Here is a 27,115-nt window from a genome sequence, read left to right as displayed (position 1 = left end):
CCACGTGGAGGGTCAGGGAACCCAAGGCCAAGGGTCTCCCAACAGAAGGCCCGAGGGAGCTGGACCTAGGTGGATCACTAGTGGGGACGGCCAGAGGAAAGGACAGAAGGAGAGCTCAGGGTCACGCTCCGGACTTGTTTGGGGGTTTGCTGAATCCAGGACCTGGTGGACGCAGCACGGCTCGGGTGGTCACTTGAAGCTGGAGTGACCGGAACATCAGCAGTGAGTAAATACCTTAAACTGCACAACCCGACTCTGTCTTCACTTAACATCTATGCTGCACCACCACAACCCCCATCCTCTGCACCTGACCCCCTGAGGCTATACCCCACCCGTTGGGGGTTATACTACCAAAAGCTGCACCAACACCATCAGCCTCAGCGGACCCTGCTGCAGCGGCGGCCATAGTGACCGCAATACAACGGGTGGCGTAGTCGACATTAAGAACTTTATAACATCTGTAGGACTGCCACATACTCTGAGCTTGACACCCTGGGCACGGACCGGGTCACAGCCACTCGGAAGACTACAACTCCCATCTGATCCGGCTCCGGATATTCCCCTAAAGAATATGGCCCAGGGGGCGCGTCAACTTTGGCTTAGTCGGCAGGATTACGTGCCCGCAACACCCGGGTACTGCGTGCCTGAAGAAAAGAACGAGTTTACCTCAAAAAGAAGTCTCCTGCCGGTTCCGGAGGGTCCCCGCCATCGGACCCCATCACAGGTCGATTCCAGCCGGTTGTCCGCCATTAACAGCGTTTTCCCGCCATCTGCAGAGTTTCCCGCCACTGGGAGACGATTCCCGCCATTTCCAAAGGTTTCCCGCCTTGGAAGAGCGGACGCCATTATGGGCGTGCCAGAGGGTGGCAAGAGGCCACCTCCCATCGTGGGCCAGGACCGAAAATGGCGCCAAAAGTGGAAACCGCCCCCACCAACAGAGACTGTGATGCTAGAGGTGTCTGTCAGCGTGAAAGAACTGCCCCTGGAGCTGACAATCACCAAGTGGCCCCGGGACCGCCCTCGAAGTGGGAGGACTGAGAAGAAGAGAGCAAAGATGGGTGTCGCCTGGAGCAGTCTGGAGAGAGCGCACCCGGAGACAAGAAGCCTGGAGCAGAGTCCAGAAAGAGCCTACCCGGAGATGGAGGGAGAGCCAGGCAGCACCGACCCAGCGGTCAGGAGCCTGATGCGGGCCGCCACTCCAGGCAGCACCGACCCAGTGGTCAGGAGCCTGTTGCCGGTCGCCACTCCAGAAGGCCTGCTGGAGACAACGGGAAGAGAGCAGAGCAGCACCGACCCGTTGGTCAGGAGCCTGCTAGAAGCAACGACCCCACTAGGCCTAGTGGAGGTCCTAGCACAGCTCCCCCGAGATCGGGAGTGTGCACAGACTGCGCTGGAGGGCCTCGCACGGAGGATGGCCCGGGTGCAGCGGGAGACGTTGGCGGAGTGGAGCCGAGAGATGGCCCAGCGGACCGAGACTCGTCAGCGGAGCACGCCACCCGAGACGAGGAGACAGACCGCCTCTGAGGATGGCGCAGGAGGACTGAAGACCGGAGACGGCGCCGAGAAGGGAGCCGAACGAAAGGAGGCAGGTAAAGGGGACGTTTCTACCCCAAACCGGGAAACCGCGTACCTGCCCCAGCTCCCCGTCGCAGAGCCCGAAGTACCCCCTGCCGTGCCCGTAACCGCAACGTCACTGCCACAGACTAGGCCTCAACCGGAAGCCGCAGCCGCGACCCCTGTGACGTCACACGCCTCGACCCCGAGCGTGACCAAGCAGGAAGTACCACCAGCCTGGTCGCAAGGCCTAGTACCCCCGGGCGCCGCAATACCAACAGCGCCCCCTACCTCCGCGGAGCCACCGGCCTGGTCGCAGGGCCAAGTAGCCCAGGGCGCCGCCGTCCTTACGGTGCCCTTCACCTTCCAGATACCCCAGGCCTGGCCGCAAGGCCCGGGCAACCCGGGCGCTAACACCACTGCGCCCATAAGACCAAGGGTGCCGCATCTGGGAGAAGATCTGTTCGCCCAACATACGTGCCCGGATGGGCAGCCCTTTATATGGCCACCGGAGTTTCACCATCCCCGACTCCGGAAGGAGAGACCCCTAGATGAACCCCTGATCCCGGCTCCAAAGCCCGTTAAGAGGATCTCGCCCCCGCTAGCAGAAGCGCAGTTTGAGTGGGACCCCACCGGAGAAGATCTCATGGGGTTCACTCAAGAGACTCGGGCAGCCGCAGCGGAGCGTGCAGAGTGCTGCCGCCAGCAGCTCGAGGTCTTTGAGAGAGAGCGGAGAGAGAGGCGGGTCCGGGAACAACAAGCCCAGATAAGGAGCGCGGAGCAGAAGAGCCGGGCCAGGAGGAGTCCCCGTGCAGCGCATAGTCCCCGCACCACCGGGACTGTGATCAAGTTTAACATGCAGCATGGGTGGGGCTTCATCCGAGACCACCGCACCCCAGGCGACGTCTTTGTGACCAGGAGAGACGTTGAGTCCCACCTACCGGAGGGACACAGAGGTCGTGACCTTTACATCGGGGACGAGGTCACCTTCACCCGGCACAAGTGTGCCAAAGGACCCTACGCCCTCCATGTGCATCGCCTGACGGAGGAAGAGCTGCGGTGTGAGGAGGAAGAACAAGAGGACTCGGACGGGTCTGAAGCTAAAGGAAACCATAAAGAAAGAGCAGGAGGACGTCGTCGTTAAGTACAGCGAAGCAGAAGCTGTATATAGTTGCCCGTCGGGGCACAGTGAACTGTTACTGCTGCTATTATAGTCCCCGTTGGGACCAGCAAGTGTGAACTGTTTACCCGTTTAACCCTTAAATCCCACTGACCGAGGACTGAGAGCGGTCATTCCTCCCTAATATCTGGCCGAGGACTGAGAGCGGCCACCATCCCTTGTAAATAGTTGCGCGTCCTAAAGCGCCCCCTACCGGTTTTATAGGAAAACCATTTTTCAAGAAAAGACTGTCGCACTTTACCCGGTCACGCGTTGCACAGTGACCGGAGGGAGGAGCCAGAGGCGACGAGAATGTTATTTATACGAAAAGTTTATTTGATATATATATATATAATGTTTTATATGATGTTTTATATGTTTATGAAAAAAAAATGTATGTTTTGGTGTTTCATATCTTACAGCCCGAGGACGTGCTGTGATTTACCAGGGGGGAATGTAGCACCCTGAGGATTCGGCTGCTACAGGGGTATTGCACCTCAACCCAGAGGTGTGATATTCCACTCCCGGGTAAGGATGGAGTGTGGACCTGGGCTCGGTAGGCTGCATGCACTACACACATCCCATTTCCGAGGAGCAGGCCGACGGTACTCCCACTTAGAAATGTGCAGGTACGACCGAGTCTGTTCCTGGCTGGAGTGGGAGGGGGGTGGTACATCCCAGTAGTGTAGGGGCAGATAGGGGGAGCAGCCTGGGTAAAGATAGGAGCTCATTGGGTGCTGGTCACCTGAGCTCACACATAGAGGGAGTATATAAGGTGGGCACCATCAACGATCAGGGTCAGTCTTTGCAGAGGAGTCAGTCTGCCACAGTCGGTCAGTCTGTCAGAGTAAGAAGCAGAGGTCCAGATGAGCCTGCAGAGAGAGAGAGGAGCAGAGAAGGAAAGACCCAGAGGGGACAAAGAGAGGACTCTGAGAACCCAAATTCAATCCCCGGGTGAAGAGTCGGCAATAGGGTACCGGATCCCAAACTGGTGGGGGCAAAAGCACACCCTAGCCAGAGACCGGAGGCCGTGGGCAGCGTCTGCCACGGCCACCCACCACATCCACCCCGAAGGCAAACCACGTGGAGGGTCAGGGAACCCAAGGCCAAGGGTCTCCCAACAGAAGGCCCGAGGGAGCTGGACCTAGGTGGATCACTAGTGGGGACGGCCAGAGGAAAGGACAGAAGGAGAGCTCAGGGTCACGCTCCGGACTTGTTTGGGGGTTTGCTGAATCCAGGACCTGGTGGACGCAGCACGGCTCGGGTGGTCACTTGAAGCTGGAGTGACCGGAACATCAGCAGTGAGTAAATACCTTAAACTGCACAACCCGACTCTGTCTTCACTTAACATCTATGCTGCACCACCACAACCCCCATCCTCTGCACCTGACCCCCTGAGGCTATACCCCACCCGTTGGGGGTTATACTACCAAAAGCTGCACCAACACCATCAGCCTCAGCGGACCCTGCTGCAGCGGCGGCCATAGTGACCGCAATACAACGGGTGGCGTAGTCGACATTAAGAACTTTATAACATCTGTAGGACTGCCACATACTCTGAGCTTGACACCCTGGGCACGGACCGGGTCACAGCCACTCGGAAGACTACAACTCCCATCTGATCCGGCTCCGGATATTCCCCTAAAGAATATGGCCCAGGGGGCGCGTCACTATTAGTAGCTGGTCAGCTGCTGCAGAATTAGTAACTGGTAGGGCAGCATGCCCGGACCACCACAGCCTGCCAGCACATGGTGGGGGTCAGATTTACAGAGGCTAGAAAGATACTAATTGGACCTGCAGTTTTCTAATGGCAGTGTCCTTGTGTGTGCCCCACTGCTGCCGTGGCTGAAGCTGGAAATATTCCTGTTAGGATCGGTCATAGCCTTGTGCTCCAGCAGCAAGAGCACTGAATGAGACATCTGGTGCCCAGGAGTAGACTTGTTCATGGCTGTTGCAATACGTGAAAGCAAAGCTTCCTTAATGTTACACATATTACAGGTCACTAAATATTTTTAAGTGTTGTCTCACAAAGACGATGCATTTCCATATTCCCTTTTGGGGCACGTAGACAAGACCTCTCACTATGAGCCAGATCAGGGACTTGGTAACAAAAGTAGATCGAATTCTGTTCTTTTTTTCTATCAAATTATGCCACGTTCCAAATTATTATGCAAATTGTATTTAAGTGTCATTATAGATGTAATGTTTTGTTTTTCAAATATGGATGGCGTTGTCTCAGGGCTACTATTAAACCATATGGAGAGGAATGAGGAGTACTTTACACAGTAACGCCGCAGCTTCTAGCAATGTTTTATTTTATTTTTTTAATGGATTTGCAGTCACACAGTTTAGTGATATTGTATAATGTCCCCAAGGCTACTGCTACTAGCTTCATAGTTTTAGGGGCTCTGTATATGGAGTCTGCATACTGTTCTAGAAAAATCTGCACTCCAGGAGGCAAATAGCGCTCCGTCCCTCCTGAGTCTCACCGCGTGGCTAAGCAGTACTGCACAGCCACATATGGGGTATTTCTACATTCAGCAGAAAGTGTGGGACACATTTTGGTGGCATTTGTTTTGTACCCATTTCCCAGTTTGAAAATGTAAAATCTGGGGCAAAAATAAAATTTTGGTGGTAAAAAAGTAATTATTTTTTTCTTCACTGCCCAATGGTATAAAATTCTGTGAAACCACTGTGGTGTCAGTATGATCACTGATCTCCTAGATTAATTCATTGAGAAATGTAGATTGTAAAATGGGGTCTCTTATGGGGGTTCTGCTGTTCTGGCAGCTCAGGGGCTCTGTCAGTGTGTCATGGTACCCTCAAACCAGTCCAGCAAAATCTGAACTCCAATATTGCTCTTCTTCCCTTCTGAGCTTTGCACTGTGCCTCAAAAGTAATTTTCAACCACATATGGGGTAACTGTATACTCAGGAGAAATTGCACAGCAAATTTTGGGGTCCATTTTCTCCTGCTATCCTTGTGAAAATGAAAAAAAAATTGGGGCTAAAACAACATTTTTGTGGGAAAAATATATATTTTTTTAATTTTTACAGATCCACGTTGTTAAATTCTGCAAAGCATCTGTGTGTTGAAGTTCTCACCATACATCTAAATAAACTCCTTGAGGGGTATAGTTTCCAAAATGGGGTCACTTGTGGGGTTTTTCCACTGTTTAGGCACATCAGGGGCTCTCCAAACGCAACATTACAACCGCAGACCATTCCATCAAAGTCTGCGTTCCTTTCACTGCTTCCTTTCTGAACTCTGCCGTGCGCCCAAACAATAGTTTTCCCCCACATATGGGGTATCTGCATGCTCAGGAGAAATTGCACAACAAACTTTGGGGTCCATTTTTTCCTGTTACCCCTTTTGAAAATAAAAAAAATTTGGGGCTAAAATAATTTTTCTGTGGGAAAAATGTGTTGTTTTTTATTTTCACGGCTCTCTGTGAAGCACCTGGGGGTTCAAGGTGCTCACCACATATCTAGATAAGTTGCCTGAGGGATCTAGTTTCCAAAATGGGGTCTCTTGTGGAGGTTTCCACAGTTTAGGCACATCGGGGGCCTGCCGTGCAGCCAAACAGTGGTTTTCCCCAACATATGGCGTATCGGCGTGTTCAGGAGAAATTGCACAACAAATTTTGGGGTCCATTTTCTCCTTTTTACCTTTGTGAAAATTGAAAAGTTTGGGTCTAAAGTAACATTTTTGTGAAAAAAAGTCAAATGTTCATTTTTTTCCTTCCACATTCCATTAATTCCCGTGAAGCACCTGAAGGCTTAATAAACTTCTTGAATGTGGTTTTGAGGGGTGCAGTTTTTAGAATGGTGTCACTTTTGGTATTTTCTGTCATATAGACCCCGCAAGGTCACTTCAAATGTGATTTGATCCCTAAAAAAAAAAAAAAATTTGTTGGAAAAATGAGAAATCGCTGGTCAACTTTTAACCCTTAACTTCCTAACAAAAATTGTGCTGATGTAAAGTAGACATGTGGGAAATGTTATTTATTAACTATTTTATGTGACATATCTCTCTGATTTAATGGCATAAAAATTTCAAATTGCAACATTTTCCAAATTTTTGCCAAATTTCCGTTTTTTCACAAATAAACGCAAGTCATGTCGAAGAAATTTTACCACTATCATGAAGTACAATATGTCACGAAAACCAAATCTCAGAATCACTTGGATCCGATGAAGCCTTCCAGAGTTATTACCTCATAAAGACCATGACGATACATTCTGTTTAAGTCACTTCATATATAAAAAGTTATTTTTACTTTGCACTTATTTCATTTTTCAAACCTATGTGGAGTATATGTGACAGTGTATGTTTGCAATGAAAAAATAGCAGAGCTCCAAGAATCGTTGTGACACAGGTTTTTTTTTTATTGACCCTTATCAATAAAATATGACATTTTCGCTGATTAAATCATACGGAGCCTTTCTCAAGCAAGCACCATGTCATACATAATAGGATTATAAAGGTGAATATGATTAGTGTATTGGCTCAAAATCCAATGTTTATACACAGGAAATAGATGTCAGTGCAAACTCGTGTGGTGTAAACCTTGTGAAATTTCATATACATTTTCATTTAATGCTCATTAATAAAAGCACATCTGTGCACATAACCATTGCTATTTACAAAGTACAAGCTTACCAAGGGGTGGATAATTCTGAGACTGCAGCAGCCTGGAAAAGGCATGTTGTGTTGAATTAGGAGAAACCACTTGTGATATTAGTTGTGTTGAGTGATCTTGTTGTTTGGTTCTTTGTAATGAGCAAAAAGTTAAATTTTACTAAGAAACCAAAACTTGCAATGGGTGTTGAATAATTGTGTTTGCAACTGTAACCTGCACCACCCATAATCTGCCTTACTGTAAGGACTAAAGTTCCTCCATACACATTAGACTAACATCAGCCGATATTGATGCGTTGGGCTGACAATCTAATGTGTATGAGGGCCACGGATAGATGATGTCAAGGATCCACCATGTCAGAATTCGGACTGCCGACTCTATTGTTCTTCCTGAGATAATACGTCGCCAGTAATGTCTAGCAAATTGAGAGATTGTTTGGATGACCAATGTCTAAGGTGTATGGGGGCTTTACTTGGAGCCAAGTTCTGCAGCTCTATGTGAATGCTATATATTTAGCTGTAGAACAAGGTCTGATGCTGTAAAGGCCCCATCACACATAACGAGATCGCTAGCGAGATCGTTGATACGTCACGGTTTTTGTGACGCAATAGCGATCTCGTTATGTCTGACAGGTAGCAACGATCAGGCCCCTGCTGTGAGATCGCTGATCGTTACAAAGCTTCCTGGACCATTCCTGGGTCGTTGCGCTCCCGCTGGGCAGTGTGCATCGCTGTATTTGACACCTTATCAACGACCTCGTCAGCGATTCAGAACTGAGACACGTAGGCGTGCATAAATTGGACTTTTCCGCGCCCCTCGTCCCCGATTGGTGGTCGCTACAGCGGTCTCAGTTCCCGTCGTGGAGAACGCTACTAGAATCCGAAAATCAGGACGCTGACAGGGCCTTAACAAAGCCGAGATGAACGAATACAGCCCGGTGAACGCTGCTACGATCTGAAACCAGAGTGCAGATAGGAACAAAGGGACGGAATTGCTACACCGTGGCTTTATTTTAAACCTGCCGCCCAATCATAATGTGGCACCCCAGGGGTCTGGTTTCCACAGTAATGTAATGTTATGTCTGAGAGCAGGTGGGAGGTCCTTTGGTCAGGGATCCTGTGCATGCCACACCTCCTGCCCAGTCTTGGGAGGGGAAGAACTTCCCCTATATAAACCTAGGGCTGAGGCAGGGTGAGTGAGTAGAGAAGAAGTAGAGACGAGAAACAGTCATAGGAAGAAACAGCAGAAGCTCAGTGGGAGCAATACTACTACGAGTCAGGGGCTGGCAGCTGCAGAGCTCGCCCTGACTGAGAAGCTTTCTTACCGGACCCGGCGTCCGAGGCTGTGGGGACTAACTCTTACCCAGCAGCAGAAGCCGACCGGCAGGGGATTTCAGGTCCTCAGGCCCAGAAACCCGAAGGCACGGTCACACGCGTGGGACCAGCACCGCCATCGTGGAGCGGAAGCCATTAGAAGGCCCCGAGTCACCGGCCATACGGGTGAGCACCACACGGTACACTGAGTATCATCGCCAGCAATGGCCAGCCCGTGCCACAGATCGGATTTAAAGAGGTGACCATCAAAATCGGTAGAGTCGAACTGGCAGCACAGGGACTGATCATTGTAGATATTGACAAACATGAGAGTCACCCAAAAATAACTCTAGGAACTAATGTAATTGAAAATTGTCTTGCAGAGGTGATTTTCCTTTTACAGCAGGTTGCCAAGAACGCCAGCTCCGGCGAGCAGCGGGTGCTCCAGAAAGAGATCCGGGCACTGATGCGATGGCAACAGGTGGAACTCTCCGGCGGTGAGATTGGTAGCGTAAGAATGTGTGACCCTTTTCCTATTGCCATGCCCCCAAAAAGTGAAATGATGATTTGGTGCCGGGCAGCTATTGGTCTGAGAGGTAGGGATTACCAGGCGATGGTAGAACCAGTTTACTCTGACAGTAGGCCCACCATTTTGACAGCACGGGGGGTGGTTGATGTACGCCATGGGAGGGTGCCCGTTCGCATAATAAATATCGGGGAGAGGGAAGTGTACCTGCCCCGGTATGCTACGCTAGCCAAATTATATACCATTAACCAAAATTCTATACAATCTGTGGAACCCTTGCCTCCATCTCACCCGGAGGAAGGTAACGGCTCTAAGAAAAACATGGAGGACTGGTGTCAGCAACTACATCTGGGTACTGACTCCACTCCCTCACACCAGAAACAAGGAGTCTATCGGGTGGTTCAGGAGTACGAGAGAGTGTTCAGTAAACACCCGTTAGACTTCGGGCGAGTCAAGGGGGTAGAACACCACATCCCCACGGGAGACCATCCTCCTATAAAAGAGAGGTATCGACCCGTACCCCCTGCCCACTACCAACACGCCAAGGGGATGCTTAGAGACATGAAGGAGGCTGGGGTGATCAGGGATAGCTGTAGCCCCTGGGCAGCTCCACTAGTCTTAGTCAGAAAAAAAAAACAACACCATGAGGATGTGTGTAGATTACCGGAAAATCAACCATATCACACACAAGGATGCGTACCCCTTACCAAGGATAGAGGAGTCATTGGCTGCTTTAAGATCTGCTAACTTCTTCTCTACCTTGGATCTCACTAGCGGGTACTGGCAGGTTCCTGTAGCAGAGGCGGACCGGGAGAAGACCGCATTCACCACCCCGATGGGACTTAGCGAGTTCACCTGCATGCCGTTCGGACTCTGCAACGCACCAGGAACCTTCCAACGACTAATGGAGTGTTGTCTGGGCCACAGAAACTTCGAGACGGTCCTGTTGTACCTGGACGATGTCATCGTATATTCCAAGACGTATGAGGACCACCTGAAACACCTGGCGGAAGTGTTCGAAGCTCTGGCGAGTTACGGCCTAAAGGTGAAACCCTCCAAGTGTCACCTCCTGAAACCAAAGGTGCAGTACCTGGGACACGTGGTGAGCGCTGACGGAGTGGCTCCCGACCCTGATAAGATCACCGCAATTAAGGAATGGCCAAGCCCCTCCAGCGTAAAAGAAGTGCGGCAGTTCCTCGGGTTGGTAGGCTACTACCGAAGGTTTATTCCCGGTTTCACCAAAAAGGCAGCACCTATGCAGGACCTCCTGATAGGCCAGTCCCGGAAGGCCAAGAACCAGAAGCCGCCCTTCAAATGGGAGGAGCTGGAAGAAGAGTCCTTCCGCCAGCTGAAGATGGCCCTCACGGGGGACGAAATCCTGGCGTACCCGGATTATAGCCAGCCCTTTATCCTCTACACCGACGCCAGTAACATCGGGCTAGGAGCCGTACTGTCCCAGATCCAGCAGGGGAAGGAACGAGTAATCGCCTACGCCAGCCGAAAACTGCGACCCACCGAAAGGAACCCCGAGAATTACAGCTCATTTAAGCTAGAGTTCCTGGCCGTAGTATGGGCAGTCACCGAGCGCTTTAAGCATTACCTCGCTGCTTCCCGGTTCACCGTGTACACGGATAACAACCCGTTGACACACCTGGACACGGCAAGACTCGGTGCCCTGGAGCAGAGGTGGATGGCCCGTCTGTCCAACTACGAGTTCACAATCAAATACCGGGCCGGACGCTCCAATACCAACGCGGACGCCCTGTCCAGGATGCCCAACCTGCCGGACGAAGGAGAAGATCCGGAGGGACTGGAAGAAGTTGAACTCCCTGCGTTCCACCGTCATGGGACTATCCAGTATTCCCACCGGGTAAGGAGTAAGCAGGCTGCTACGTTGAACCCCTTACCTCACTACAACTGGGCGGAAACGCAAGACAGCGACCCTGCCGTCCGACTGGTGAAGGAGATGCTGACTCGCCCGGAGGCTTGCCTTGAACCAGACGCTCCGGAGGAAGCCAAACAACTATGGGCAGAGAAGAGTCGACTGTTCCTTTACAAGGGGAAGTTGTGCCGCAGAATGGTTAACTCCTGGACGCATGAACTACTCTGGCAAGTAGTGGTGCCACGAAGAGACGCAGCCATGGTGATGGAGGCATACCACGACGGAGCTGGACACTTCGGGTGGAAGAAGCTGGAGTTCCTGCTGCGCGAGCGATTCCACTGGGTAGGCATGAGGGGAACCATTGAGAAGTGGTGCAGAGACTGTGGCCCGTGCAACCTGAGAAGGAAGGACCGTGCCAGCCAGAAGACTCCCCTGCAGTCCATCGTCACCCGGCAACCGTTGGAACTGGTAGCCTTGGATCATGTAAAACTGACCCCAAGCAGAAGTGGCTACGTCTACGCGTTAACCATCGTGGATCATTACTCCCGGTTCTTGGTTGTCGTCCCCATCAAGGACTTAACGGCTCAAACAGCAGCTAGAGCCTTCCAGCAGCACTTCTGCCGTCCACACGGGTACCCGGACCAAGTGCTGACGGACCAGGGACCTGCCTTTGAAGCGGAGGTCTTCCAGGAATTCTGCAATCTGTATGGCTGCCGGAAGATAAGGACGACACCCTACCATCCGCAAACTAATGGACTTTGTGAGAAAATGAACCAGGTGGTAATGGATCTTCTAAAAACGTTGCCCCTGGAAGAACGCAGTCTGTGGCCTGAGAAGTTGCCCGATCTGGTGGACCTATACAACCACATCCCGGTAGGTTCCACCAACTGTACCCCGGCTTACCTAATGAGGGCAAGACCTGGTAAGTTACCTGTTGACCTGGAAATGGGAGTCCTGACACCCGAGGACACTTCACCAGAAGCAGACTGGGACACAGAGAGGCAGCAGCAGTACCGGAGAGTACAGGAGAGCGTGGAGCGAAGTCTCTGTCAGGCTAGGGAAAGACCAGAGAAAACTTACAACCAGTATGCTCCCGCTGTTCCCCTGGTACCCGGAGAGCAGATCTTGAAGAGGAAGAGACGGCTCCACAAGTTGGACGACCAGTGGGAGAAGGACCCGTACACCGTACTGCCCTCAAGCCACGAGAACCCGAAGGTTTGTACCATCAGTAAAGACGGAGGGGAAACCACAGCCATTGTATCCCGGGACCACCTGAAGAAGTGTCCCGAACAACTGAGGAACCCTGAAGAGGAACAAGAAGACCATCGACCCGTAGAGGAAAGGGAAGATATGGTTAGTACTGTGCTCGGGGACTTCCCTCGGTCTTGGACTCAAGTCAATGGTGCAGTTGTGGTACCCGTACTCACCTTCCTCCAACCAGCATCCCAAGCACCTATGGAGCAACAGGTAGAGCTAGAAGAACAGCCGGTCCAGGAGGCAGAAGACCCCACACCCGCAGACCAGGAGGATCAACCCTCTGCTTGCAGTGAGCCTGCCATATCCCTAGTGAGCCAAAGAGCCGGTAGACAGCTGCCCAGTTTACCCTTGACAGCTCCTACACCCTGTAGTTCAGGGCTAGGCAGTCAGCTCCGTAGGTCCACTAGGGCCACTAGGGGCCAGTTACCCGCACGTTGGAGGATTTGAAGTGTATAAATTGTTTTATTTATGTTTACCTGTGTATTGTTGCTTGTGTATAATTTTGTGTTTCTAGTTATTTGTAGGAGTCCTTGGTGGATTTACCGGGAATCCTTGTACATAGTTGGAGCGTAACCCAGGACGGACTAAAGACTGTTAAGGACTCGGGGCAGGACAAACCCCTACTTGGTTACGTCTCCCTGTTTTGGTGAAATGGACACCTTGCTTTTCTTCAAAGACTGCACCCGGTTACGGACATGCCGTAACCATCTTTATATGTTTTTCTTATTGTATTATTATTGTTTTTACCTTGTTATGTTTTTCTAAAATATGTTTAGTCCCGGAGTACTAAATTTCACTAGGGGGGAATGTGGCACCCCAGGGGTCTGGTTTCCACAGTAATGTAATGTTATGTCTGAGAGCAGGTGGGAGGTCCTTTGGTCAGGGATCCTGTGCATGCCACACCTCCTGCCCAGTCTTGGGAGGGGAAGAACTTCCCCTATATAAACCTAGGGCTGAGGCAGGGTGAGTGAGTAGAGAAGAAGTAGAGACGAGAAACAGTCATAGGAAGAAACAGCAGAAGCTCAGTGGGAGCAATACTACTACGAGTCAGGGGCTGGCAGCTGCAGAGCTCGCCCTGACTGAGAAGCTTTCTTACCGGACCCGGCGTCCGAGGCTGTGGGGACTAACTCTTACCCAGCAGCAGAAGCCGACCGGCAGGGGATTTCAGGTCCTCAGGCCCAGAAACCCGAAGGCACGGTCACACGCGTGGGACCAGCACCGCCATCGTGGAGCGGAAGCCATTAGAAGGCCCCGAGTCACCGGCCATACGGGTGAGCACCACACGGTACACTCAGGGACGTGGGCTACTTATATCCGCTTCTAGCAAGGTAGCCAGAAGAGTACAGTCAGTTTGGGAGGCCTACAACTCCGCCTGGCCAGGGGAGATCCCATCTGCTCAAGGACTGACCAGGCCCCGTTCGCTAGCAAGTACTCCGGGAGGGTCTATCGTTGTTACCAGTAAAGACCCTGAATTACACCGCACCGTCTCTGAGTGGTTCCTGCTACCCCCATCTTCCACGTCGGCTGCCCTGAGGCCATACCCCTCCCGTTGGGGGTTATACTATCACGCTGCACAATTCTACACCGGCCTCAGCGGTCTACCCTGCAGCGGCAGCTCCATAGCTGCAAATCAACGGGTGGCGTAGTCGACACTCAAATAACATCTATCAAGACTGCCACACACTGAGTTTGACTCCCTGGGCACGGACCGGGTCCCCGCCACTCGGAGACTACAACCCTCATCTGATCCGGTTCCGGGTAAGCCCCCGTGCGCGAGACGCTGCGCGACACAGCAGGCCCAGGGGCGCGTCAATAACACATAATCATATCGCAGTAGCGTCCACCGATCGGAGATGAGGGGGCGCGGAAAAGTAATTTTATGCACGCCTTTGTGACACAGTACAGTCCCTATCAAGGTGTGGATCGTTGAAGTAGCTGCTGTGTGAAAGCGCCCCAACGACCGCCGAGATCATTAGTTAGATCGCTGGGGCAGCCGAAATCGTTGGGAAGTTCTGCATGTTTGACAGCTCCCCAACGATCACGATACTACTCTCCAGCGATCCCAAAACCGTGACGCACTAACGATCTCTCTAGCGATCTCGTTATGTGTGACAGGGCCTTAAGAGATGCAGGTCTAAGGTATCTGTATAATAGTGTTGTGTGTAGACCTTGCGTAGAGGCCTTTATGTTGGTATGCGTAGAAGTGATACAATTGTTTATGGTAACTTACATTACAAAGGCCCCTGATAGCAGAAGCATTGCAAATACAAGGGCTGATATGCGGCTCCGCTCAGGGGGATCTCCATGCAATGTGCAAATAAAGGAAAATCAGCAGGTTGTAGAAGGTGCTAACTACAGCATAAGACCTCATGATTCCTTGTGTGAATAATTAAGGGAAAAAACATAGGTTGATCTAAACAATTCTATTTCATAAGGTGAGACACAGTGTCTCTAGGATGGAGGGGGAGCGCACAGCTGGAGACCCAAGTGTATAAAAGACCCAAGCTTGGCTCACAAGGGAAGGTATTCCAAAGAGGATAGGATGCCATCCCTGGAGAAGGGTCTCTAGAGAAAATCCAGGAACTTGGATGAAGCCTGGTAACAAGATCGATGGTTCTTCATTATTGAATGTTGTCTCTTGGTTCCTAGGTGTGATGTTGCTTTGGGTTTGCTGTCTTTTCTGTTAGTATTTGTGTACCATCTTGTTTTGTATTTGGGGTGGCGGTTCTTCATAATTGATGTTCCCTGGTGTTTTTAGATCCCATGTACTCCATGTTGGTTTTTGGGGTAATCTTTCATGGGTTATTGTGGAATTTCTTACAACTAGTTATGGTTACGGTTGGTTTATTGCACATACTATATTATGTATTCATGTGTCCGCAAATTGTGGATGTGACTAGCTACATGTTCCCATCTGCCCTGTGGATGGATGGAGGAGCAGCCTTTACATTGCAGTATTCTGACCTGTAAATCGGACCACAATACTGCATGTCTCATTTCCATTTATATGTGGCATGGAATGAAGGAACCAAAGCGCATGAAATGGGTTAAATCCCTCCCCAGCTCTGGTCTTTGTGGTCATGGTCTGTGTGCTGGAAGAAATGCTTCACACAGCACTTTCCTTACTTTACTGTAGAGTTAAATTACAGAAACAGAAGCCAGGGCTGTGTGATCCAGGCCAGGGGTATCGTCGCTAGCTCCACAGGACAAATGATCGGCTCACTGTACAGCCAGGAATTCTAGCAAGCAAGGTAAATGTGATGGACTTTATTAAATGTGCCACCTGTGGCCGCGGCCACTCAGGAGTCCCATCATGTGAGATTTGGCTAGTGCATGTGATCTGTCTTGTTAATTGGGTTTAATGAGCAGCAGTGTTTCTTTGGAAATTCTGTGATCGCTCTTGTTGAGTCAGAGCTTCTCTTTTCGTGGGTTAGAGAAGTCTGATGTGCAATAGAGTGTTGTAATCCACTTGGTTATCACGGAGTTGGTCTCTATTGTGCTCTGGAAGCATTTCAGTAAATTTGCATGTTATTGGTGCAAAGTTTGTTTTAATCGGTATGCAATGTTCTTGTAGACAGAGGTTCCATTAACTAGCTTTAGGCCACGGCCGCACTATCAGTATTTGGTCAGTATTCGGTCAGTATTTTTTCTCAGGAGTGGGAGCCAAAACCAGGTGAGGAACAATCAGAGAAAAGGTGTAATAGAAACAAGTCACCAATTCTGCATTTATCACCCACTCCTGGTTTTGGCTCCCACTGCTGAGAAAAAATACTGACCAAATACTGATTGTGGGGCCGTGGCCTAAAGGCCCCGTCACACTAAGCGATGCAGCAGCGATCCCGACAACGATACGACCTGTCAGGGATCGTTGCTGCGTCGCTATGTGGTCGCTGGTGAGCTGTCAAACAGGCAGGCTCACCAGCGATCAGGGGAGCAGCGACATCGTGGAAAGAATCTTTCCACAATGTCCTGCTCCCGGTTACCAGCCTGCTGAAGCAGGAGCAGGCTGGTAACCATGATAAACATCGGGTTACTAGGGGCACGCGCGCACTTAGTAACCCGATGTTTATCATGGATACGACTCTGCTAAGGTGAACGGTAACCTCCCGCGCACCGTAGCAGAGTGGTATCCATGGTAAACAGCGGGTTACTAAGTGCGTGCGTGCCTCTAGTAACCCGATGTTTACCATAGATACCAGCCTGATCGTTGGTCCCGCTGGTCACACACAGCGATGTGTGCTGGCCAGCAGGAGGGCAACGGCCAAAAAATGGTCCAGGACATTCTGCAGCGATCAGCGACCTCACAGCAGGGGCCTGATCGCTGCAAAGTGTCATACATAGCGACATCGCTGGTGAGGTCGCTGTTGCGTCACCAAAAGCGTGACACAGCAGCGATCTCGCTAGCGATATCGCTATGTGAGACGGGGGCAGTAGTCTAATGACTGGTCCTCGCTTTCCCATAATGACACTTGGGTATCACACACCTCTCAGTATGACTATTCTGTGCAGCTCTGTTCCATTAGAGAATGAATCTATGGGAGAATAACTCCATTATGCAGATGTCACTGAACCCTGCTTTCATTTTCTTCAGCTTGTAAGAAATCTGTCAAAAAAACAATTAAATCTCCGTTTGAAACATACCAAGATACAGCAAGGAGCCATACACTCATGGACACCCTATTTTAGATCCACATAAAATGTTAAAGGGAATGTCACTATTTATTTATTTTTTTAATGTTTGTACTCCTGTTAAAACTTATTTTATAAATATATATATTTTAACAAATCCAATTCGGGACTGCCATTTTTCTTTGCTGGTGTATAAGGATAGGCTCACATGAAAGTATAAAAAATATATATATCAGCATTTCATCCATCCACTTGTTGTCCTTATACAATCTTTTTTTTTACAGCAGCAACTATTAATCATTTACAGGACCATTTACAGTTTCCTATGTTACAAAATTGCAATGCATCCGTAAAAATTGGATACTTTACTGTGGCTCCATATAGCATCCAATTTTTTAATGCTCACATAGGTTGAATGGTCGAGTCTCATCAGATTTACAGAAGAAACTAGTGCATGCTGCAATTTCATTCACACACAGATTCGGTCATTGAAAAAGATTGCTAATCTGCACTGCCCCATTGAATAACATATTAGCCCGAGATCTGTTTGTTTTTTCGGATAGCACTCGGACCAAAAATACAGTCGTGTGATTGAGCCCTTAGTGTTCGAGCATGACACTTTCTTACAGCAGACTGCGGTCGGTCTCCAACATTACCTCCTATGCTGTGGACTCATCAGCTGTGAACTGAGCATGCTCGCTGGATGACCTTAATTGTCCACCGAGCCATGGATCTAATGCAATCATGTGTGATACAGTTTGCTGAGTGGTGCATCCATTCCAGAAATGTGAGATACAATCTGCTGAGCCGTGTATCTAATCCTATCACGTATGACTGCTGAACTGTGTAATTACTGTGATCTGAGAGCTGCAGCCGCAATATGATATGACTGCTCCCCTCAGCTCTGTAAAGACCGATGTGCAGCCCAGAAGAAATGTATTAGATGGTCGGTATCCTGCTGCAGTCACCAACAAAATCTCTGCCCTGAGAGCCTAAACTGGATTCTCCCCTTTCTTTTGCAAATGCCCAGAAAGGAAGGAGGGAAGTGATATTAGACACCTGGAGCAGATCCTGCCCACATTTACTGCAATCGTAATCCGAGTTTGCCATACATTAGATTTTTGTGATGAATGTCAGCAGCTGCTCCCCCTAGTTTTCACATTTTATATCATTATACTAAGTCATTTGAGGAACGGTTAAAGGATCTGGAAATGTTTAGCTTGCAAAAGAAGGCTAAGAGGAGACTTAATAGCTGTCTACAAATATCTGAAGGGATGTCACAGTGTAGAGAGATCATCCTTAGGCTGTGTGACCACTATGCGTTTTTTAAGCGTTTCCGCAGCGGCAATTCCGCCGCAGAAACGCTTAAAAACCGCTTGGTAGAAGGTCTGCAATGTTCCCCAATGATAATCCGCATGTGCTGTGGAAATTTCTGCTGCGGATTATTGCGGAAAAATCCGCAGCACTACCAATTTTGCGTGAGCGCGGCGTTTTTGACGCCATTGACTTGCATTGAATTGCTTAATATCCGCAAGACTGCATGTGCACATGCTTATATTAAGCGATTCAATGTGCGGATGGTACCCGGGTTTGGAGAAGAGGAGACTCTCCTCCAGACCCGGGTACCATAGTACCTGTAAAAAAATAAAAAATAAACATTACTTACTGATGCCGGCGGTCGCGTGACCCGTCACATGACTAAATGACGTCATGGCAGGTCCTTTTACACAACCGCGAGACACCGGGGAGACCGGACGCATCGGATAAGGACACCGGGGTCCATCAGCAGGTAAGTATAATATTTATTTTTTACGATTCTTTTTCTGTCACACTATAAAAATCCATGCCGTTTGCATGGATTTATATAGTGTGACCAAGTTGACCAGCACTTTCCAAGTGATGCTAAAATCGCTTGGAAAAGCGCTTGACAACCCGCATGCGAAATCGCATGTGAAAAACGTGGGACATCCGCTAGTCCCTGGCAGGAAAACGCATGTACAATCCGCATGCGTTTTTTTTTGGCCAGGGAGATGCAGAAACGCTCAGGAAAAATCTGGAACATTTCTGCATCGTGGGCACATAGCCTTATTCTCATTTGTACATGGAAGCACAAGAAGCAATGGAATGAAACTGTTCACGCTCATTGACAATTATCTGCCTCCATGTGTATAGGGAGAGACCTGTCACTCAAAGGATGCAAGGCAGGGATAAGCCACAGGGGATAAGCCTCTTGGACTAGCCATCTGAGCCGCATGCCCGAATGTTTCATCTGCCACAAAATTTCAGAGTAAAACATACTTGGCAGAAAGCAAACATGTCGGCTCCTCTATACCCATTAAAAGGAGTCTATCAGTACAGAATGTCTGTTCATCCCAAATACTGGTACTCTGTGCATCATGGCAAGGCCAAACATTTAAGTGCTCTTTCCAACTTTCTTGTTTTCCTTGTATCCCCTCCTCTCCTCTTCTTTGGTCGAAAGCCAGAAAAAGGGCAGAGATGTATGGAAAACAAGTAGGTGGAAATGTGCACTGAACTCTTTGGCCACGCCAAGGGTGCACTGAGTGCCTGTACTTTAAAGGGACTCTGTCAGCACAGAATGACTGTTCAAACTAAGTCACGCCGCAAAGTACATCATGACTGGGCCAACCATTTATATACACCTTTCCACCTGCTTGTTTTCCCTCTACCCCGCCCCCTCCTTCTTTGATTGACAGCTCTGGCTTCATAGAGCTAGAGAAGGGTAGAGATGGATGGAAAACAAGCAGGTGGAAAGGTGTATATAAATGATTGGCCGCCATGATGATGCACAAAGCGTCTGTACTTGATTTGAACAGTCATTCTGTGATGACAGACTCCCTTTAAACTACCACCATGACTTTATATAAGCCTATGCCTGCATTAGAATAAACTCCTGCATGTGCCATATAATTCTGTGTGAACAATAGATTCATAAGCCTCACCTGCGCTATACAGGACATCACCATAGGATCCCTGCAAACTCTGTACAGTTGTGCAATGTCCTCCTTTCCTGGGCATTGCACAGTGTGCTGATGAAGCCGGAGAACATACACTGGGCTTCATTGCGCATAACCAGGAAGACAGAACATCACAAACCTGTGGGAGATCTGCAGAGATGTGATGTGCTGGATGTCAATCATGGCAGACTAGTCGTCTTCCCTCCAAACTAGTCGTAAACAATATGCATAGCACAGCCATGATTCATAACTTTATTTTTCCACACCCAGAAAAAGCTATCTAGCACATAATTTCTTGTGATTCAAGAATAGTCTTATACAAAGTGATGGTGGTGATATAATCGAGGTAAGGGAGCTGACCTCTATCATAGACCGAGTTAACGATACCACTGCTTCTACAGAATACTTGCCTCCTTTGTATGTCTCCATATAATTCCCTAGGTACCAGCAATGATTAAAAACAAAGCAACTTTATTTAAAACATGACTTGCCAAAAAAAAGACAAGGTGCAGGGTCAAAAATGTGATAAACGCGCATGTAAAAAACGCAATAAATAAACTGCAACGTAACGTTTACCTAATAGGTGCAGAAATGCTGCAACATTAAAAGCTCATTGTGGGAACATAGCCTTACAGATAGGGATGTAGCAGAGTTGCTGATTTACTCATCAGAATTGAATGGGTTATTGGATGCGTCTCCGGTGGCTGGATTTCCCGTGCCCATTCTATCCTGCAGCCTTCACTATGCCTCCCAGCATGTCTCCTGTAGTAATGGCCACTCCAGACCGGCCATGTCATCCTTTTCTTTTTTTTCCATAAGAAGAGGAATCCATCTCTTTCTTCCCTGTGCTCTGGGATTCTTCCCTCCGCCCCCCACCCCTTCCCCTGTGCTGGGAGGCCAGTAATTGAGAACAGATGGTCCTGCTCCTTGTAGACATCCCTGGCCACGTATATGTGCATCCTCTCACAATGGTTACGTGTGAGTGCTGAGTCACAAGTGCTTTTACTGGTGGGAATCTCCTACGAGCCCTTTAATGTTCTTGCTGCCTTGTGCTTGGAACATGTTATAGGCCTAAGGCATTCAGAGGCTCAAGTACAAAGGGTGTCGGATAGGATATGTCATAATTCAGGGGGTTTTATGGCATTGAAGTATAAATGCAGGTTACATTTTAGGCGACAGCTGATGGAATCATTTGATGTGGTTGTCAGTGTTACAAGTCGAGAGACTTCTTTTTTCAGCATTTTCAATAATAGGTCTTAGAAATGGCCATGACATACTGACCACACTTTTCTGGCGGCTACTGTACTTATAAAAGTACTAAAGTGTCCCAGAGACATGGGGAAAATTGCACAATTTGCACCCAATAACTGTTGTAGATGCATCACATTTATTACGTGTTTTAGACACCTATGGATTCATCAATATGGGGTGAGCCCTAATATGACATGCTGTGCGCCATTTTGGTGAAAATTATGGCATATGTATGGTGGAAGGAGACTAGACCGTCTAAGGACACCCCAATGTTATCAAACAGCCATGTTTCATGTCCAAGTCTTGGAATTTGACACATCTTCTCTGTGGCGTGCGCCTCCTTGTGCCTCACCACAAATGTAACACATCAGTTCAAAGGCTGGAGTAACATTTCTGGCGGAAGAAATGCCACCACTTTTGATGAATTTCACAGCCTGATGTAGCCCCGGCTCCTTTCTAGCTCTGCCCATTTTGGCAGAGATGCCCCAAACAGGTTTGAAAATGCCAAAAATTGCAACAGTTTTACTTAACTTTTTGTAGCACCAAAATTTTGGTAGTTTTGGCATAAATTTGGCACAATTTTTTGGCATAACCACTTTGATGAATTGAGTCCGTTTTTTTCATTTACTAAAATGTTATCTTTTTTCTTTTTTTATTAGACAATCTTCCTACATCTAGATATGATATTCTCCCTCCCCACATCTCATTCACAGGGCTAGATGGTGCAGGGGCATAACATGAAGCGCCTAGGCTCCAATTTAAAAGGTGTTTTCAGCACAGAATGACTGTTCAAACCAAGTACAGGCGTTTGGTGCTTCATGGCGCTGCCAATCATTTATATACACCTTCCTACCTGCTTGGTTTCCATCTATCTCCACCCCTCTCTAGCTGTGTGAAACCATACCGGTCAAGTAAAGAACATGGGAGGGTGGAGATAACAAGCTGGTGGGAAGGAGCACTTGAATAATTGGCCCCACCATGCCTGTACTTGGTTTGAACAGTCATTCTGTACTGACAGAACCCCTTTTAAAGTCTACAAATAGGACCCTCAACTATCACACGTCTTAATAGTATTGTTCTTGTCATATGGGCCAAAGTGACCTATGGCCCTTCTGGCTCTGGGTTATAGTTGTACATTTGCATCTTTTGCACACCCTGTTAGTTAAACCGATTATGGCAAGAAACCTTTAACTGGGATTAGATTACCTGTCAGTAGGTCAGGTCATCAATAGCAGATAAGTGGGGTCTATCACCAGGCGCCACCACCAATCAGCTGAAGATACTGTAGGTATACCGTATGCCCAGTCTAACAAGTAGTTGCTCTTGTGTTCGAAATCGGCATTATGTAGTGTCCTTCTGCAGAGAGGTCAGTAGTTTACTTCATGTGACAAATGGACTTCTGGCTTTGGTCTTCATAAATTGGGGAGATGTTCCTTTTTTGAGGTAAATTCCTGGATGGCAAGAATTCTTTAAAATCTACCCGTGGTATGAGGGGCATTGCCCAGGTGTGTGGCTGCAGCATTGCTTTATAGCAGGGGTCTCAAACTCAGCTAGGTATATGGACCGCACATAGAAAAAAAATGTAAGGGGCCGCATTCTTTGCAGGACGAGATGACACCTTTAGTGATGCCATATTATTTTTTCTATACACCTATTGATAATTTTTTTTAACACTTTTGGCTTGTTCTTTATTTTATTCTTTTAAATGGCATTCATCTTATGGGTAATGGAACAGTTTTATAGCTTGGGTCATTATGGGTGCGAAGATAACAAACATGCACTTTTTTTTTGTTTACTTTAGTTTATGCATAAAACAGCATTTTTAGTGTCGATTTGTTTCATACTTCTGATTTTTTTTTTTTTTTACATTTATACAATTTTTATTTCCTTTCTGTGCCCTCTAATTGGCCACAAACAGTAATTTTCTCTTAAAATTATCACCACATAATAATTCTGACCAACATCTTATAGTAATGTGCCCATCTTGTAGTAATCCTATCCTAGTCCCCTTCTTGTACTAATGTTCCAATTTTACAGTAATGTGCCCGTCCTGGTCAGCATATTGTCGTACTGTTCCCATCTTGTAGTAATGTCCCCATCCTGGTCCCCTTCTTGTTGTACTGTTCCCATCTTGTAGTAATGTCCCCATCCTGGTCCGCATTTTGTTGTACTGTCCCCATCCTGGTTCCCATCTTGTAGTAATGTCCCCATCCTGGTCCCCTTCTTGTTGTACTGTCCCCATCTTGTTGTACTAATGTCCCCATCCTCGTCCCCATCTTGTAGTAATGTCCCCATCCTGGTTCCCATATTGTAGTAATGTCCCCAATTCTGGCATGATTATCACGGGAGCTCCGATGCCTACGGACCGCATGAAGCAGCCTCAGGGGGCCCTTGGGCCACCTGTTTGAGACCCCTTCTTTAAAGTGATTTCACATGGCAAGCTTTATTACAATACCTATGTGATCAAAACGTGAAGAATTCCCCTAACACACAATTACTGTGAGAAATGGTGGTTCTTACTGAAGTTTCCATTCATGTGTTGTCATTTTGCAGTAAAGTGACTTTGTTGTCACTTCCTCTTCTCTGTCCCCTGACATGTGCATGATAACAAGAACTGTGAAATAACAGGTGCGTGTCGGCAGCAGTGTCTGGCAGAGCAGTGCAGAATTCGTTTTGGGGACCATGTACATGTGTGTGTTTGGGCCATAAAGACATAACAATTCTGGCATAGTACTGGATACTTGTACAATATATGACATAATGGGGGCATTAGCAATATTGTTGTCTGCAGCCATGTATATGTCCATCTGCCATATCGTGCACATGACACTATAGTACCATGGATGAGATCATATCAGGAAAGCCGTCCCCAGATCATGCACAATGCAATCCAGTTTGTGAATTTTGAACATGAGGATCCTGCAAGGATCAGTAATGCAGCATAGTGCATGGAGCCTCTGTACGATGTGGTTGGGCATAGAGTTGACAGTAACTGCATAGGAATATTTGTTTTCTCCAACGTTAAAACCTGAACATGGTTCCTGATCCAGTGACGGGAGAGCTTGCACTGCTCGTTCTTCTCCAGGCTGTGTCTTTGCAGTAAGCAGCTATCGTCTGACTAGGGAATGCAGCAGGTCATTGAGCTCTGTGAGGAGCCGAGGGCTTTTTCTATGAGAACACAGAGTTACTACGACTTAAAAGCACTGTGGATGCCCATCGCACTGGACTTAAAGGGGTTGTCCAATATTTGCAAAACTCCTTCTGAAATGAAGTGTTGGCCCATGTAAAATAAGAACCACATATACTCCCCTCCCAGCCCCATGTGGTGCAGGTACTTTGTCTGCAAGTGCTCAAGTCACATTATGTCACATGAGCGCTGCAGCCAGATCAGCGGCCGCTGAGGAACTGCAAAGTGCCCGAAACTGGCAATCTGTCAGTCTGACCTTACACCCCGGGTGAGTAGCGCTTGTAAGGGGGAAGACCGGGGTGTAAGTGCCTTCAGAGCAAGGGATCCGGAACTGCCGCGGCCGTACCTCCTGTTGCAGGGGGGAGACAGACTGCGAGCACAGGAGTCATGTGACTGGGAAGTTGGGTGTGTGTCCAGAGACAGAGCTGGGAAGTCAGGTGACCAAGGGACTCCTGGTGTGACTGGAGAGAGGAAGAGACGAGGACTTTTTGCGCGGGAAAGCGGAGCTGAGTCCTGCGCAGGAGTACAGTGTGAGAGGGTCCAGGCTCCTGCCTCGAGTACTGGGAGCAGGAGTCGGGTGCAGTGGACCGGAGGAGTCAAGCCCGACTATAGAGACAAGGGACGCAGGGTCCGTGGAGCCGAGGCACATGAGGTGCCGTGTTATGGACTAGGGGCTCAGCGGATAAAACCGGAGACCGCCGCTGCCGCCAGAAGACGGAGCATTGTTTGGGCGGGGATGCCTGAAAAATCAACACCGGCATCAGCTGGCAACTGCCTTGTGAGGAGCCAGAGTCAGCTAAGTGCACAAACTGACGTTTACAACCGGTTCGGCTCTGCTACATCTTCTCAGACTGTGAACTGTTAGTTAGAAACTTTCACCTTCTATTTCCCTTGTTTTCCCCCATGTTTTCCTTGTTGCTCCCTGCATGGAGATTGACCTTGTTCTTATAACCCCCCCCCCCCCCCGTTTATTAACTCCGTATTGGCTGCTCTGTGTTTCTGTGTCACTGCATCTAAAGTACCCGTGTTACACGCTCCCCAGTAGTTATTGCAGTGCCTTCTCTGGTTGTAAATATCGCACTTCACTTCTTTTCTGGGAGGCCCCAAAACCTCTCTTACTAAGGCCTTATTTAGATATCAGGGTTTTTTTTTTGACGTACTAGAAAAACAGTTCTAGTTTCATCAGTGATTTTTCATCCGTTTGGTCTGCATTTCATCAGCTCTTTTTCACTGATGAGGAAAAAAAAACATTTCTTCACCTTCTTCGATCAGTCAGTCATTAAAAAACGTGCAGCACATGGATGGCATCTGCGTGCTGTACGGTTTATTTTCCATAGACTTTCATTGCCATGTTTGATCCCACTTTGAGATCAATGTCGAACATGTCTCCGTGATTTTTTCAGGGGCCACTCTGTAAAAAATCACGTGCATAGACTATAATAGGTACGAATGCTGGCCATCAAAACAATAGATGGCACTCGTACAAGAAAAACTGAGCGTTTGGTGTTGCAGAATTTCTGCACCTATTATTTTAATTAGGTTACTTGCGGGGGTTTTTTATTGCGTTTTTGTGTGCAGTTTTTTTAACATGCATTTTTTGTCTCATGCTTTAAATAAAGCTGCTTTGTTTTTGACACTTCCTGGTATTTGGCTTTGACAAAACTTTATTGATTCTCTTAGGTGCGGATTACATGCATTTTTGATGTGTTTCTGCTGCGGAAACACACTAAAAACGCATGGACGTTTTTTAACTGCAGAATTTGTGCATCTAATACAAGTCTATGGGGGAAAATCCGCACAGAAAACTCAAGTGTACCCGCAAGAGAAATTGACATGTTGCGGATTTGAAACCTGCACCACAGGCCAGTTTACGCAGAGTAAAAGAGAAGCACAGAGGGCACGAGATCTCTATAAATCCCATCCACTTTGCTGGAACGATGCGATTATGATGCAGAAAAATTATGTAGCATCAAAAACGCACCAAAAGACGATTGTGGGAACGTAGCCTAAGTGGCAGTACGATCAGTAAACCTTGAATTGTAGCAACATTTACATAAGGCCTACATGCTTAACTAATTGTTTCTGGAACAATTTCTTTGACAACAATGAAGCTCCCACCCCGCACAGAGGCGCTTTCTCTATCAGCTGGCTGCCAGCATTGTTCTGGAGGAACCCTTGCCCAAGATGCACCCCAGCACATATTCAAGCATCTGAGTATCCCCAATACGCTAAGGGTGAGTGTCTAGGTGTTGATGACCTATTCCTAGCTCTTATTGAAGTGAATAGGAGCTGAGCTGCAGCTCCCAAACACAGCCACCGCACTGCTCCACCATGGAACCTACAAAAGGCTGATCCTACAGACACAGTCAGTTTCTTCTCCTGCACAATTCTTTTAATGCATACTATTTTTGAAGCATTTGTGGGGGGTGGACGGTATATTTTGTTAGGCTGTTGCAGCAGTTTTTAGGGCAGACTTTGATGCTTTTCTCTGAGCCAAAACCAGCAGTGGATTCAAAAGAAATTGGGAATGTAAAGTAAGAACTTTTACTTCTCATTGTTGCTGGTTCTACTTCTGACATTGGTTCCAAAAGTGAAATCTAAATCTGCTCATGTGTCTGCAGCCTGACTCTAATCCTGCTAGTAATTTGTGTTTTAATTTTTAGTGACAAAAAGATGGAAACCTAAAGAAAAGGTTTCTAAATAAACACAACTTTTTTTTTGTCCGGCTAAAACAAACTGA

The 27,115-nt window shown here is 48.1% G+C and overlaps 1 protein-coding gene across 4 annotated transcripts in view; it reads left to right on the top strand.

Annotated features, from left to right (window-relative positions):
- CSGALNACT2 (chondroitin sulfate N-acetylgalactosaminyltransferase 2) overlaps nt 1–27,115 on the top strand; it is a 71,867-nt gene that overhangs the window by 24,435 nt on the left and 20,317 nt on the right. Inside the window, exon 1 of one of the 4 annotated variants that reach the window (XM_073686002.1) lies at nt 15,496–15,584. The exons of the other annotated variants lie outside the window; for them this stretch is intronic. The gene's annotated coding sequence lies outside the window, so the exon portion shown is untranslated. Of the gene's footprint in view, nt 1–15,495; nt 15,585–27,115 lie in introns of those variants that run through there. 4 annotated transcript variants of the gene reach the window in all.

This window comes from Phyllobates terribilis, unplaced genomic scaffold (assembly GCF_046119375.1).
Source record: "Phyllobates terribilis strain yellow unplaced genomic scaffold, ASM4611937v1 Scaffold_5__5_contigs__length_657084704, whole genome shotgun sequence".
In the NCBI taxonomy this organism is placed as follows: domain Eukaryota; kingdom Metazoa; phylum Chordata; class Amphibia; order Anura; family Dendrobatidae; genus Phyllobates; species Phyllobates terribilis.
The sequence above is the reverse complement of the archived record's forward strand: the minus strand, read 5'-3'. Positions and strand labels throughout refer to the sequence as shown.